Source organism: Dreissena polymorpha, chromosome 2, assembly GCF_020536995.1.
Source record: "Dreissena polymorpha isolate Duluth1 chromosome 2, UMN_Dpol_1.0, whole genome shotgun sequence".
Lineage (NCBI taxonomy): Eukaryota > Metazoa > Mollusca > Bivalvia > Myida > Dreissenidae > Dreissena > Dreissena polymorpha.
The window spans coordinates 9,056,671-9,072,161 of NC_068356.1; the positions used below are offsets into that span (position 1 = coordinate 9,056,671).

Below are 15,491 nucleotides of genomic sequence, written 5' to 3' on the forward strand. Positions count from 1 at the left end.
GTTTGTCAAAATTTCCTTTTTCAAATTAAAAGCATGCATGCGATAGAGAAGCGAATTAGAGAGGTGTAAATTATATCGATTGCATAAATTATTCTTCACATGAAAAACAACAATTATGTTGTTCACTTGATATTAGCGTTCAATAAATATCCGGATGGCGGGAATACTCACAGCTCTTATGATATCGGAATCCTATGCCAAGCGCAACAAATGTTCAAACGGACAGAAATGTTTCGGTCTAAATTAAAAAGCAAAATTCGCTGTTTTGATCTTAATTCAATAAACATGTGCCATAATAAGTTTCAAAAACTAGGTAGCAATTGAAGGATGTTTAAGTTTGAAGAGCTGCTAAATAATTATGTTAAGAGTTACTAAGCATTGTTGTGTCTCAATTATAGCAATACAAAGCACAAACTATGCAATTTATAGAATAATGCAACACTTTATATGTTCAAAACATAATATAAAATGAATGGTGTATATGATATACTTAATAGTATCTCATGAAATTGTGCAAAATTATATTTTTACACTTTAAAATCATTTCACATCATGGGATTTACAGTATTCACAATAAGTATTACAATTGTATTTATAAGAAAATATAAACCACGATGCTCGTCTTATATTTTTTAGCTGAAACCAAGTCGAAAATGGTGTAAAAATACATAATGTTCTTACTTATATACAAATAATCAAACTAAGCTAGTGGTACATACCTTAAGTCGATATTTAAGATTATGAATTCATCGACGCCAATCTGGATTAAGAAAGGAATATATATCACACACTTAATTTTGTCCGATATACACTTTTTAGAGTTAATGCCTCAAGCCATACAAATCATGTTTACAACTAAAAGATTAATCGAGAAAGCAAATTTCTTAAACTGAAAGCATGAAAGTTATAGAACTTATGCAACAATACAAATAAGTACCCTGATATATACTCGTTTTATTTACCATCGTCGAATCATCATATAAATACGTTATTTGATTGGCCGCTGACTAAAACGTGGAATTCTGACCATATTTGGATATATACGTTTACGTATAAAAATAGATTTCCATGAAGAACATAAAAATAGATTTCTATGAAACTATGAAACACTATGCAGATAGCGTTAAAAAATGCAGATATTAGTGGCTTTATCCAAAATAGACAAATACCTGTAAATAAATGCTTCGATTCAATTTTACCGATGTCATACGTTTACGTATACAAATAGATTTCTATGAAGAACATATAAATAGCTTTCTATGAAACTATGAAACACTATCCAGGGAAGCGTAAACAAATAAAGATGTTTAGTGGCTTTATCCTAAAATAATGCAGGTGCAACAGTATGTGAATATAGACAAATACCTGTAAATAACTGTCCACGCGTTTCATAATTTTTTACGAATGGCATGACGTTTGACATATTTGTATTTATTCACGCGCTGTTTTGTTGAACAACCGATTTAAACAAAGTACGCATGCAGTTTAATTTCTTATCAGAAGATGATTGGTTATTCTTTACTTGTTTGTGAATAATAATATAAAAATCTGTACTGCTCTAATGGCAATGGACTGGTTTGGGCTTTAACATTTGGCCTGTATTTACTATTTAAAAACTACGAATACCGTAAATGAAAACAATTGTTAATACACCTATTAAAAACACATTAATTGTTTTGAACTTATGATTGCTTTATCCTATTTCTTCAAAGTTTCGCTATGACAAAGACCATCACTATTATCGGGCGTCACAAAGTTTTGACCTGTTGATTTAATGGTTTATAAATCGAATATTCGAATATGAACAAACGAGTATTAACTTTTGATACCAGGATTCGTTCCCTTCTTTAGAATTTAGAGTGTATGTTACTAGTTAGTTTGATTAAATATTATGTTTATGTTCATATGTTTATGTTCATTATTCATCATATATATCAAACAATCTGATTTAGGCTATGTTGGAAGGGAGCTCAAGTATTTTGCTTGCATTACTTTTTAGCTGTGTTTTGATGTTTAACAACCTCTTTCATCAGTTGTTGAACAGATGTGTCTGATGACATAAAAAACGTTCACTGAAGGAATGCGTATTAACATCCTACTGCTTTTATTATCATAGTACTTAAGTTGTTTTACTGTACGATATTACCGTGTATCAAATGACTAAGTTTATTTTGTCCGATTATATCTGAATCAGTGTAACGATCATGCAAAAAAGTAAGATGATCATAGGATATCCCTTACAGTGTTGCATAGATTATTTGTGTTTTAGTTACACAATTTCCCATTATGATGCAAAATTTGAGAAACGTGTTTTGTGTGGGTCATTTAAGCTCTACAGAGCACGTGATTTACAGTTTAATGACATGTTTTGGCAATAGGTTAATATATAATTTAGTTGTGTAGCATGTTGTACACTTTTTGAAAATGGGTTGATACGCTTTAGATGGGTTATTTAAGTGGTAGTACTAAAAGTTGTCGTACAAGTAGTAGTCGGAGAATTGGTGGTAGTCGTAGTGGTAGTAGAAGTAGTAGTAGAAGAAGTGAACGTATGGAAGTTGTAGCGGTGTTAGTAGTGGTATACATGAAAAAAGGCACGTTTATTGTTTTTGTTTAGCTAGTTGGTCCGGAACAGCTTGGACGATATCAATTAACCTACAACGTTTATTCCCCATATAGGATGGGTTGGTTCTAGATGAAGGTCAGTGTAACTAAATATAGTGGAATATGCGCAACAGTGAATTTCACAATCACAAATTTAGCTATTGTTAGGACACCTTAATAACTCGTATCCATCCCTAGTTTTGGATATATTGATGGTTGGTTTGTAAAGATTATGTTTAGTTTGTAGGAACAAATGTTTCGATAGTTCAATAACTCAATAATAAATTAAGCTATCGTGATGAAATATAAGATATGAATGCCTTTATATCAAGACATTCTAGGATCGCATGTGGTAATCAAGGTCAAAGTCACTATTACTTAAAATATAGAACGAACACAAATATGTGAATGTTAATAATTAAAATAATTCGACTGTTTTTGTACTATTTGAAATCCTTTTTATTACTTTTTTATGATAACGTTATTAGTAACATAAATTGCAACTGTTATAATTACTTACCAACACTTAATGCCGCCTATTAATCTTAAGTACATAGCATTGGAGTTTAAATCGAGCTTTCACCATATTGCTGTCAATGCTGTGTTAACCTGTTGACAGTTTGCTGTCTTTGAAAAAACCTAGATGAGAGTGTAAACTATGGTCAACTGTCCAGCGCAGAATGCAAAATAAATGTCCATAAAACATGCTTTTCAGCGACTATCGTTTATCATTTTCAAAACTTTAAAACTCGTAGGATATTGCTTTCAGATTGAAAAAAAACACACCAAATTGTTCGAAAGCTATAATAATTAACCTACATGGCGGTCAATTTAGTGTAGAAAAAGGCTAGAAGCTCAGACAAAAATAGGGCAAAAAAAACGAGCACGCTTTCTTAAAACAGCTCTTGTTTCATTTATATGGTTTGTTATTGCACATAAACTGTTATAACAGTAAACATGATTTGATTTTTTTAGGGGTTAATAGTGTATTTTCCTTTATCCCTTCGTCTATTTCCACGTGTTCAGTATTTTCAACTTAGTAATGATTTTCAACCAATATCAAAATAAATAATTGGTTTAGATATTAAACCAGTGTATATGTTTATCAAGAAGTGTGTTTTAATCATTTTTTATCAAAAGTTAATACATTGAAAACTTATCTTTTTGTTTACATTGGACATCTGCGCATCGGGTGGTCGACGGTCGCACTGCACAAATTGTTGATAGTTACATAATGTTGAAAAATGTTCAGCAGCACTGTCCAAGTAAATCATCAACGGTTTTTAAATAACTTTAAATGGTTTTAAAACCAATTTTAAGAACGTAAGAACGTATTAATTTAAGAACAGTTTGCACATGATGTCAGGCACTCCAATGCCCCTGTCATCGGATTAGGAGCTTAAACCTCTTCAACTGGGGTCTGCTTTTGTTTGTTTGAATGCCATATGTAATGGGCACACACTGAGAGTGATAGCTAAAGTGAAACTTTAAAGCTTCAACAACTGGCGATCATGTTATCGCTTTGCGACTTTCAACTTTACTGAGTCTTTGTATAGTTTTTTTAGTTTCCCTATTGAACATATGTTACTATTATTAGACCGCCTTGAAATGATTTGATGTTTAAATTGTTTTCAGGAACAACATGACTTATGTCGGTATTTAAAAAATCTGTTGATTGAGAAAGATCTGACGGAAATATCACATTGGGATTCAATATCTACTGCAGTCTGGTTATTGATGTTCGCTTTGCAAGCCATGGTTAAAACAGTAGTCCTTGTAATGGTATAATCACTCCTGTCCCCGTTGTGTTTGTAGCATGCACAATTATAGGCTTGTTTAGAGGCAAATTACCCCTAGCATCAATATGAAGTAAGGGGACAGCAAAACATAAAGCATCATGTGTTATTTTTTGCCAATTCAATAAACGGTAGAGACACGTGACACTGTTGGCCTTAATCCAACATCAGAATCTCATTACTGTCTCTACGGGGCAAATACTTCAATATATTAGAGTTACAAAACGGCCCAGTCCTTATATTTTACCATCCGATATCAGTCACTGTGTCTGCAGTCGCAGAGAGTACAGCAAGCGCTCAGCTTGAAACATAAACAAATGTGGCATTTCGATATCTTACATAATTTAAACTTCCAATCATTTTTTTTTTATTTTCAGAAGTCACTGCCTAATGCCTATGGTTAACATTATTTACCAGAAACAATTATACGAGGTTTATGCTCGACATTATAGTAAAAATACATACGGGCTAATATGTAATGTCATATGTGTGCATGCCGCATGTCGAATTTTTAAAGTAATTTCTGATGTATTTTATTTGCTGACATAACAAACGATAGTTTAAGATTCATTTGTTAAGTTAACTTCATATAAGCCATCTGGTTGTAAAAAAAAAATCATAGCCTTATTCTTGAGATATCTGCCTTAATCCAAAATGGATAGCATAGCAAAAGCTAAACTTATGGTAACCTGTCGCAAGAAGGCATAACCTACTTAGGCCATGTTTTGCATGTGGTTTGGTAAAATTGCCTCTTTTACAAGACAATCATAGTAGGAAACCCAGACCTGACGGTAATTTTATCAACCCTGCCGATTCATATTGTAATGTGATAAAGGGCATTGAGAAAATCTGTTCTGCCCTCTTAACTGGGAGACCATCCTCTACCATAGTTCAGAACGATTTCGATGTTTTTTATTCCAGTTAAAGTTTCCAATTAAGCATAAAAACATACAATCCGCAATACATTTAGATTTTACAATACTTATTTATACAACGTTTTGTCTTATAGTATACTGTCAAAACAAACACTATATGATTGTTGCCCCATAACTGCGGAGATTCCAGCATAAACTGATTTGTTCGGTTATATAAATTATGTTACTCGAGATATGCCATAATATGCATAATTGGTTGAATTGAAATTGAAGTACGTAAAGCTGCTTTGGTTATTCAGCCTATTTAAGGACGCCAACACGGATAATTATTTGTTATTTGAAGCTGCAAAACATGATATCATCATGTTGTTATTGTATGAAAGGATCCCATCCGCCTACTGAGAACCTGAGCTCGATATAATTATAGTATTGACATATGATATCCCTCTTACAACATTCACTTATCCAAAACGAATTTACATTTGTGGTGGTTTGCAATAGTATTCGGACTTTAAATCGTTGCGTAATAATCAACCCAAACATGTTTTCATGTTTAAAACTACCACATGACTTCATTGACTTGGTGTTATTTTTTTACTTTAGTTGTGAAGAGATGATAACGTTTTTGGTCCAGAAATGTTGTTGGTTTCCATCGTAATTAATATTGATATAGTTATCTTCCTCATAACATGTCTCACAGTATGATAATTATACAGTTTTGGGATGGGTAATTAGCATCTTTTGACTATATTTGCAGTATGGAAATGAAGTTCATAAGAAAATGTTGAGAACAATATTTAGTTTTATACGGACAGTATAACCCCTTTCCATTAATTCCTTGCACACAAATAAACTGTGTGTGAAAATTACATTATTTCGTTTTAATTTCATTGTGCATACTGGGCTACATGTCATAGTAAACACAACACAGCTGTCTCGAGACAGAATTTCGACCTAGTGAATGGGACTCTTCTCAAATGTGGAAAAAACTCTGATATATCTGATGTCAAAATATAAGATACCTGCTTAACTGAAAAGATACGATATGTAAGGTTATTCATATATATTATATGTTTTCCGGTAAGGCCACACTTTGCCTTTTAATCGCGAAATTTTCACGAATATAGCAACAAATTGCCATCATGATTTCATGTCGTGTCATGTAGACAAATTTATGGGACGAATTCACAAACAGTTTCAAAACGTCTGGATTGCGCGTCACAGTTTTAGTCTGCGACATTTGTAAAAAGTTAATTTAACATTATTTTGCACGAAGTTGTGCGTGCTATTTATTCTCAAATATGCTATATTGCTGTGTTTTATTATATTTCTACTGTATGTCTGATTTGTCAATAAACGCTATAACAAATATTAAGCTGACGAAAATAATGAACTGAAATTTTTTAGTTCGTTACTAATTTAAAATGAACCAAAGTGCAAAACATGTAAATGAAAATCATTATATGTGTGGGTTGGATATTGAAATATTAATTGGAATGCATTTCTAAAGAGTTTTATTATATCAAAGACTTATCAATATACAAAGATTGGAATCATCGATTAAAATCAATAGAAAGTATCGGGAATTCACGCCGCGGAACCGAGATCTATATCACGTGACAGTAATCGAGCAGACGCCATTTTGAAGCCCAACTGTTTGCAGTAATTGCTATCATCGTCTTCGTTTTCACACCTGTCTTTATTGACTTAAAGGTTAGTATTATCGTATATCAATTAACCACACGTTGCTTTATTGTATCAACAAGTGGAAACATCAATTATGTATGCAATTACGATGTAAATGTGCAGATAATTTGGTAATTATATCGCTATAGAGGGTGGGGGAAGGTTTCGCAAATTAACTTCTTTCGACTAGTTTCCATAATCATTTACGAAGTAAGCTTTAAAAAACTGACAATTATAGTGTGCATTTTTTATATTTAACTTAATGACTTCTCCATTAACACTAAGTTTGTAATACAGTTATGTTATGTTCGTTTTGTTAAAGAGCATTTCATATTAAAAAAACATAGACAAAGTACACATCCGTTGAATGTTGATGAATATTAGTAAAATTGTTATATTTTGTTATTTTTGTTCTATAGATGGTAATCTCAATCATATATTTATAAAAAGGAATGATTTATTTTATGTTGTAAAACTATACTTAAAATTTAATTTATGTTCTAAAAGTTTTTTGCAGTTGCAGTTTTGCATGTCAATACTTCGAAAAATATAGTTGCCGCCTTTTTCTATAACTTAGTTATTTGTGAATAGATTTGGTTAATTTTGGCCTTATTTTATTTCATTTTTATATGACTACAGTAGTAGACTAATCACATAGCACTATATTTAGTGTCACACTATAATATCTCTTCTTGTAAGACATACTTTAATATTTCAAACATTGGCACATGGAGAGGGGAAGACGTTAAAAATAGCTGGGACGCCTTTTTCTATAACTTTCTTATTTGTGGATAGATTTGGTTAAATTTGGACTTATTTTGTTTCATTTTCATATTGCTATAGTGGTAGACTAAACTCATAGCTCTATATTACGTACGCACTTAAATATGTCTTCTTGTAAGACATATAATTAAATGTTCTGTAATTAACACATTGAGACAACAAGACTTTAACAATAGCTTGGACGCCTTTTTCTATAACTTTGCCATTTGTGGATAGATTTGGTTAATTTTGGCCTTATTTTATTTCATTTTCATATGACTACAGTAGTAGACTAATCACATAGCACTATATTTAGTGTCACACTTAAATATCTCTTCTTGTAAGACATATACTTTAATGTTTAAAACATTGGCACATGGAGAGGGGAAGACGTTAAAAATAGCTGGGACGCCTTTTTCTATAACTTTGTTATTTGTGGATAGATTTGGTTAAATTTGGACTTATTTTGTTTCATTTTCATATTGCTATAGTGGAAGACTAAACTCATAGCTCTATATTTAGTACGCACTTAAATATGTCTTCTTGTAAGACATATACCTAAATGTTCTGTAATTAACACATTGAGAAAACAAGACTTTAACAATAGCTTGGACGCCTTTTTCTATAACTTTGCCATTTGTGGACAGATTTAGTTAATTTTGGACTTATTTTGTTTCATCTTCATATTGCTACATTGGTAGACTAAACTCATACCAAGTGCTATATTTAGTACACACTTGAATATCTCTCTTTGTAAGACATATACTTTAATGTCTCAAACATTGACACATTGAGACATGAATACTTTCAAAAAAGCTCGGACGCCTTTTTCTATAAATTCGTTATTTGTGGATAGATTTGGTGAACTTTGGCCTTATTTTGTTTCAGTTTCATATTACTATAAGGCTGGAAAAAACTTATAGCACTATATTTAGTACACACTTGAATAAACACTGTATTCTGTGAATGGAGTAAGATATCAAACTGGGAATGGATATCCTTTTGGTGATTATCTCCCACAAAACTAATCATTTCAAGATATGAATTTATTTTGTAATATGTTATTTATACTAAACGCTTAATAAGTAATTCTCCATGACTTTCTTAAACAGTGATAGTAATTTTTTAACATTTTTTACCGTATTTCAAAACTGTGTTCATGTGCGGCATGGAAACAGTTTTATAAAAAAAAATAAAAAAATACAGTTTTATAGTGAAATCAATATAAATGAAGCTATCAAATATAAAAGTATCTATTTAAATTATAATTTGTCAAACTAAATATATACAACATGTACAACTGCATATTATGCACAGTTGAATAAACACATTTTATTCCCAAGTTGATGTTTTATTTCAACTTAATATAATACAGTGTTAATATCTCTTCATGTTACTCTTAGACTGTTCCTGTAGCTTTGCTATTTATGAATAGATATGGTCAATTTTGGACTTATTTTGTTGCATTTTCATGTTGCTATAAGGAAAGGCTAATTTTGAGGCAATTTTATTATTTAACAGGCGCAAGTTTTTCTCCTAGACTAATAATGATTACAATCCTTAATTCATGGTGTAATTAGCCAGTAAGAATTAATTACATTTGGACTAAAATTGTTGGATTGTTATTTGTCTGCAGCAAGAAACTTAATTATGGATCAAAATAATATTACTGGTATTAACTTTTTAGTACATGAACATGCATACTTCTTTATATGTCTGCAAAACATGAGTCACATGACATCCTCAAACCATATCGACTGTATTTCAGATGTTAACATTTGTTTCACTCAAATGTGAAAGACAAAACTCAGGGCTCGAATTTAACTTTTCTTTCTACTAGCAAAACATTGCGAGCAGCTTAAATACCAGCTTGCAAAATCAAAAACATTCTTGCAAATTTTGCTGGAAACATAAATAAAAGAAAGTTTGGACATTAGTTTAGTACTATTCAAACAAAATAAAATATGACATCAACCACAAGTTTTGGTATTATATATGAAGTTCTTTTTCCCACAGAAAAACAGTGAAATTGCTACATTAACATGTATGTATATATATATATATATATATATATATATATAATGTGATTGTTACATTAACATGTATGTATATATATATATATATATAATGTGATTGTTTTACCTGTAGTCTATACTGGGGCACATATTGTTTTTGCCCTGTCTGTTTGTTTATTATTTTGTTGGTTTGTTTGCGTCTGACTTAAAAATTATTTAATATGTGTTTTTATATATATTTTAAAACTATTCGTTTAGGAAACAAATCCCTATGATCAACTATATTTTTTATTTTCGTATAGGTGGTCAACAAAGGGGTTATACAAAACATAAAACTTAATTTTTAACTAGGTGTAACATACATGTAGAAGGAGTAAATATTTACCACTATAGTGAGGGACATATTGTTTTTGCCCGGTCTATTGGTTTGTTTGTTTGCTCAAACTTTAACATTTTGGAATAACTTTTGGAATATAGCAACTTCATTTGTGGCATGCATGAGTATCTGCACAATTTGAGTGGTAAACACCAGTCAAGGTCATCCTTCAATGTCAAAGGTTAAAAATATAGCTTAATAGCAGCGCAGAAGGGGACATTGTGTTTCTGATAAACGCATTTCTTGTTTTATATTGTTATTTCGCATGAGTTTTGCTCCATTTTATTTAATTTAACAACTATGTAAGGATAATATTAATTATCCAAGCACTGATCCTGTTTCGTATTAATTAGTACATTTAGTATACATTTGTAATATTGCTCTTGCAAAAATCCATAGGTACATGATATTGTAAGATTTATTGCAATAAAAAAACTATGTTAGCATTATATGATAATTAGGTGTTAACTTCCATGTGACAGTCGCACGAAAACAGTTTTATTTAGTGTAGATTGATAATTAAATATTTGTTCGCAATAGCCATTTTCAATTTGCTTCTGAGTGGGAAAGGGTTAAGAGAAAAATTGACAACCTGCATTTTCAAAATTTTCTTTCATTGTTGTATTTTCAGATATATTTTATAAGGTAAGTAAACAACAAGGTGTAACATTTCAATATTATACATTTTAATGTAGTCAATATTTTTTACCATTTGATCTTTTAGTCTGGCATTAAAAAGTATTTTGTCATAAGAAAAATGTGACAACCTTATAAGATTGCAGTTCAATGTTATTAATTTATTTTCATGACAGGGTGACATTTTGCATAACTTCTTATATGTTGGGGTTTATAGTTTATTTGTTTGAAATGCACTTTAATGTGCCACGCAGACTCGAAGATGTCTTTGCCCTGTTTTCATTCTTTTGCTCCTTCTTTACTTTGTTGACTATAGACTTTGCTTTTGCATGGCCTCGAACAGTAAGAAACAGATGTAAAATGTCTTCAATTAATTGGTCTGTGCACGTTTCTTGTTCTTCCTCTTCTGCAGCACTAGGGAATAGCTTTTCCCTGTAATGACCTACCATGAAAGATTCTAACACTTTTTCTTTTGATTCCATCTGTGATAATTCATGTACATTTTCACCTTTGCGAATAACTGTTTCAAACTCTCTTACTAGCAAGAAGAAGTTGTCACATGGTTTCTTAAGACCCCCACGTTGTTTTTTTTCGTACATCGATGTGAATTTGTCTGTGAATGTTTTTTCACTTGAATTGTTGATAAGGCCCTTGATATTTTCTATTTGTTTTTCACGTAAATGTTTGTCATGTAGCCTGTAATATTTCTTTTCTAATGCACGAATTATGTATCCAGCTATGTAAAATAATATTTTGTTGTTCTGGTCACTTACGGAACTGTGACTGTTCTCACATAGTTTCTTCTCAAGATTTCGCCTTGCTTTAAAAAATTCACCAATTAAGTTCATCAAACAGTCTTGAAAGAAAGCATTTAGGTCAGAATCACTGACATTTGATCCAAACATGTTCAGCGCTTTGATTGCATCCCCAGACACAGCAGGATCTATTCTGCATGCATGCACTTTCATGAAGAAAACTTCTCTCTCTGCTGCAGAAGAAATTTTGTTTCCATCGAAGCACTTTTCTATTATTGACTTAATGTAATTTTCAAACTTAGCGTTTTGTTTGCAATGCTTAGCTATCTCAGGAATGTTAGAGGTACCCAATATATTATACATAGGATCTTTTTGAAGATTTTCTAGTGTGCTTTTATAGGCAATAGGAAACACTTGCTGGAACCGTTGGTTTTCCGCATCATCAAATTCTTGTTTGCCGCTAGACAGATTTGAACCCTTTCTGTAGTCCGCAGCTGCAAGAAGTAATTAATATGAATAAACTATATGTATTAGACTTGGCCGTATTTATTTTGTTTGAATCTGTACAGATCTTGCAAAGTATCCACGCTGGTCACCTGAATGACACAAAAATGTTACAGAAATGTTGTTTTTTTCATTTTATGAATCTCGTTCTGAGAAAATTGGACATAATGTTTTTGCGTAAATTGTCATTCCAGATTAGCCTGTGCAGTTCATACAGGCTAACCAGGGACGACACTTTCCGCTTATATGACATTTTTCGTTTAAATAAAGTCTCTTCTTTGTAAAAAACCAATTTAGGCGTAAAGGGTCGTCCTTGATTAGCCTTGGTTAGCACAGGCTAATCTGGGATGAAACTACGCACAAGCATTATGTCCAGTTTTCTCGAAACGCGACTCGTGTAACAACATTTCTTCAATAAAAAGGTATTTCGTTAATTTATTATGAACTGTTGTGTAATGTTGTATGTTGTTAAATATGCTATTAAACTATCAAATAATTTACATGCGTTTTTTCGTTTGTTAATTCTATGCAACGTTTACCCTCGATGGGGGATACGTTCTGCTTAGGTACTACGGTATACTTTTGCTCAATGCAATTCAGCATGGACACCTTTTATTGCTTTTAATGTATATAATAATTTGAATTTCTACAGAGAATTTAAATGTGTGCGTAAGGCTACAAAATGCGAAAGAAGCATAGGAAAACGGGGCTTAACAACTTATTTACGTAACTTGTCCGTTTTTCCAAAGACGTATCAGTATATTGTTAGGTATTTGTTTTTTCCTATTTTTCTTACTTTAATGGTCTATTTCCTAAAACAAGAACTATTTTAATAACCGCTGTTTCGACTTCTGAATTTCAAAGAGATACATGGAAACACGTTATAGCGTACCTTTGAGATTTTTGTCATGCTTTTTCAAGACGTGACCCCGGAACCCGGAAATACTTTTATACTCCATTTTGCACTCTGGACAAATATAAATTGCAATTTGCTTCCCATTTGAATTATCAATAGCATCTTCGTCTGCGGTATATTCTCCTAAAATTTCATCGAGGTCTAAATCATCATCCCATGAAAAAAAATCGGTTTTGTTATATTTTGCCATGTAAATATGTTGTACATGAAAAATGATATGATATTCTTATGTTAAAACTAATACGTTTGTAGGAATGTTGTGTAGGTTAATCCGGGGGTCTGTCCCGGGGTCACGGGGCCTTATTTTGGGAAATCATGTTAAAAAAGGTGCGAAATCTGTCAACCTAATATGCAAGTGTACTAATCTGACACCTGTTGAAGCTACACTGGCCTGCTAACTTCCCGAGATTCTCCTTCAGTAGACGTTCAACTGGCGCCGGTTTGAATTTAAACTACCGTGAATGCTCCTTCAATATGTCTGAAAAGTGATTTAAATAACAAGAACTTGTAACTACTCGTTTCGTTTTATTACAATATTCTAGGCGTCTTCTTTGTTTAATCTCGGATCTTAAATAAACATGTTTATTAATAGATCAATGAATCTCTACGGAAATATCCACCAATAAACATTGTTTAAGGATAGATCTTTGCTACTAATAACTACAACAATTTTTTTAATGTGTTATAAAATTTTTCTTTTTAGCGTACATACAATATTTCCCGCATGCATGACTGCAAAATTGGACGCTTATTTGACTTAAAACTTTTGAATAAATAATGTTTGATGATTCTTTGAACCGATGAATTAGTGACATTAAAATTAATTAAAGAATTTTATTACCATAAAGATTATGTTTATTACATCGGTCATTTAATTATTTAAAGCAGTTTTCTGTACCACCAAAGACACCAGCAAGTTACGTTCATTTGATTTGATAACCGTTCATATTTTGCGAATCAATCGACACGTTACTGACGATCTCGTTACAGACGAACTATTCGTTGTACCTAGCCTTTGGCCACGTGACTAAATCTCGTTCCCTCCGGGAGAAAATCCGCGATAACCCGATAACGCTTATCTTTGTATATTGATAAGTCTTTGATTATATGATTACCCTTTTTTTCGCGCTTGACTTAGGGAAAAGGAACCAGTCCCTGATACCATATTAAAGTCTGGCATTATCTTACTTAAAAATAAATTGAAATGGACCAAAGTGCACCATATATAACTGAAACTCATTGCATATATATTCATTTATATATATACATTTATTTTTTTATGACAACCCAGTTCCTTTTTCGCGGTTGCATAACGAAAAACGAACCCGTTTTCTGTTTTAATAAAATAAAAAAGGAAGCTGTTGAGAAATTTTGGCGTATGACTGGTCACCATCGAGACAAGGGACCTTTCGTAGGTCAATACGGCATCCCCATCGTATGCCAAGGTTAAGGGTTGTTTTATATACCATTAGCTTTAACATGCGCGGGAAAAGGCGTTTTTCGAAATCTATAAAGAAAACAAGATACTAGAGCGCATTTGCGCACAGGTTTTTTCATTGAACAAATATATGGAGGCATCTTAATGAAACTTTACAGTCAACTTAAGCATCTAAAACCCTGCTTCCGATGCAGTCTCGCTTTTAAAGTCAGTAAAGGCGCACGAAATATTGACACTCGGTTCGAATACAGAGCCCAACTAGTGCGCTAAGACCGTCGTAGCGCTGATTACCATCGAGACCCATCGACGTTTTGCAGATCCACGTTGTCCCTAAAAGTATGATAACCGAAATCATATTTCAAAGCTTAATAAGGATACAATATCTTTTTCCGTATTCAAACCGAATGGGAGATGGCATTGTCGTACTAAAAATAATTAAAATAAATAAATAAATATTACTTCATATCAATGAAAATCCTGGTATCCTGGTATATTTAGGTTGGAAATACAAATATACTTATTGTCATAATTATATATGTACTCCGTCCGAATAATGAACTTGTTTTTGTTTTACTTAAAAAGAACGGAATGGTACTACTTAATTTAAATGATATTATATGAAAGTTGGATATTATATTTTAATATTGCAATATATTTTGACTTTGTGTTTGTCTAATGATAATCCACTTCCTCTTTCGCGGCTGAAAAAAAAACCAACTACATTCCCTTTGGCTAAATACTGATTTGCCGCTTGTTAGTACCCACGGTCCCTAATCGTGTACCACGGTTGAAGGTATCTGGATATAGCGTTGGTATGCGCGGGCTAGAATACACATTTTCGACTTGCTATCGAGAAGACCAGAGTCATTTTGTAAGTCCCCACGGCCCCTTATCACGTGCCAAGAATGATAGTCGTCTTATATACAGTTGGTTTGCATAAGGAAGAAAACGCATTTTTTTGGAATTAAAAAATCTTTGAAGAAAATACGCCATTACAGCGAATATGCGAATAGATTTTTTAATACCAAAAATAATGTCTTTGCGTCCTCGAAGAAACTTTCCAGGCTACTAGAGGCCCTCTGGCAAATGCTTCCGGTGCAGTCTCGTCTTTATTGTTACGTCAGTGACGTT

The 15,491-nt window shown here is 32.2% G+C and overlaps 1 protein-coding gene and 1 long non-coding RNA gene across 2 annotated transcripts in view; both read right to left on the reverse strand.

Moving 5' to 3' along the window:
* The window catches only part of LOC127865811 (85/88 kDa calcium-independent phospholipase A2-like), a 266,985-nt gene that overhangs the window by 24,603 nt on the left and 226,891 nt on the right, over positions 1-15,491 (reverse strand). The gene's annotated exons all lie outside the window — the stretch shown is intronic.
* Positions 11,662-13,560, reverse strand: LOC127865817 (uncharacterized). The gene is made up of 2 exons (XR_008042776.1): positions 13,295-13,560; positions 11,662-11,996 (listed from the first exon to the last, which is right to left on the reverse strand). It is a non-coding gene; the product is annotated as an uncharacterized LOC127865817 (long non-coding RNA).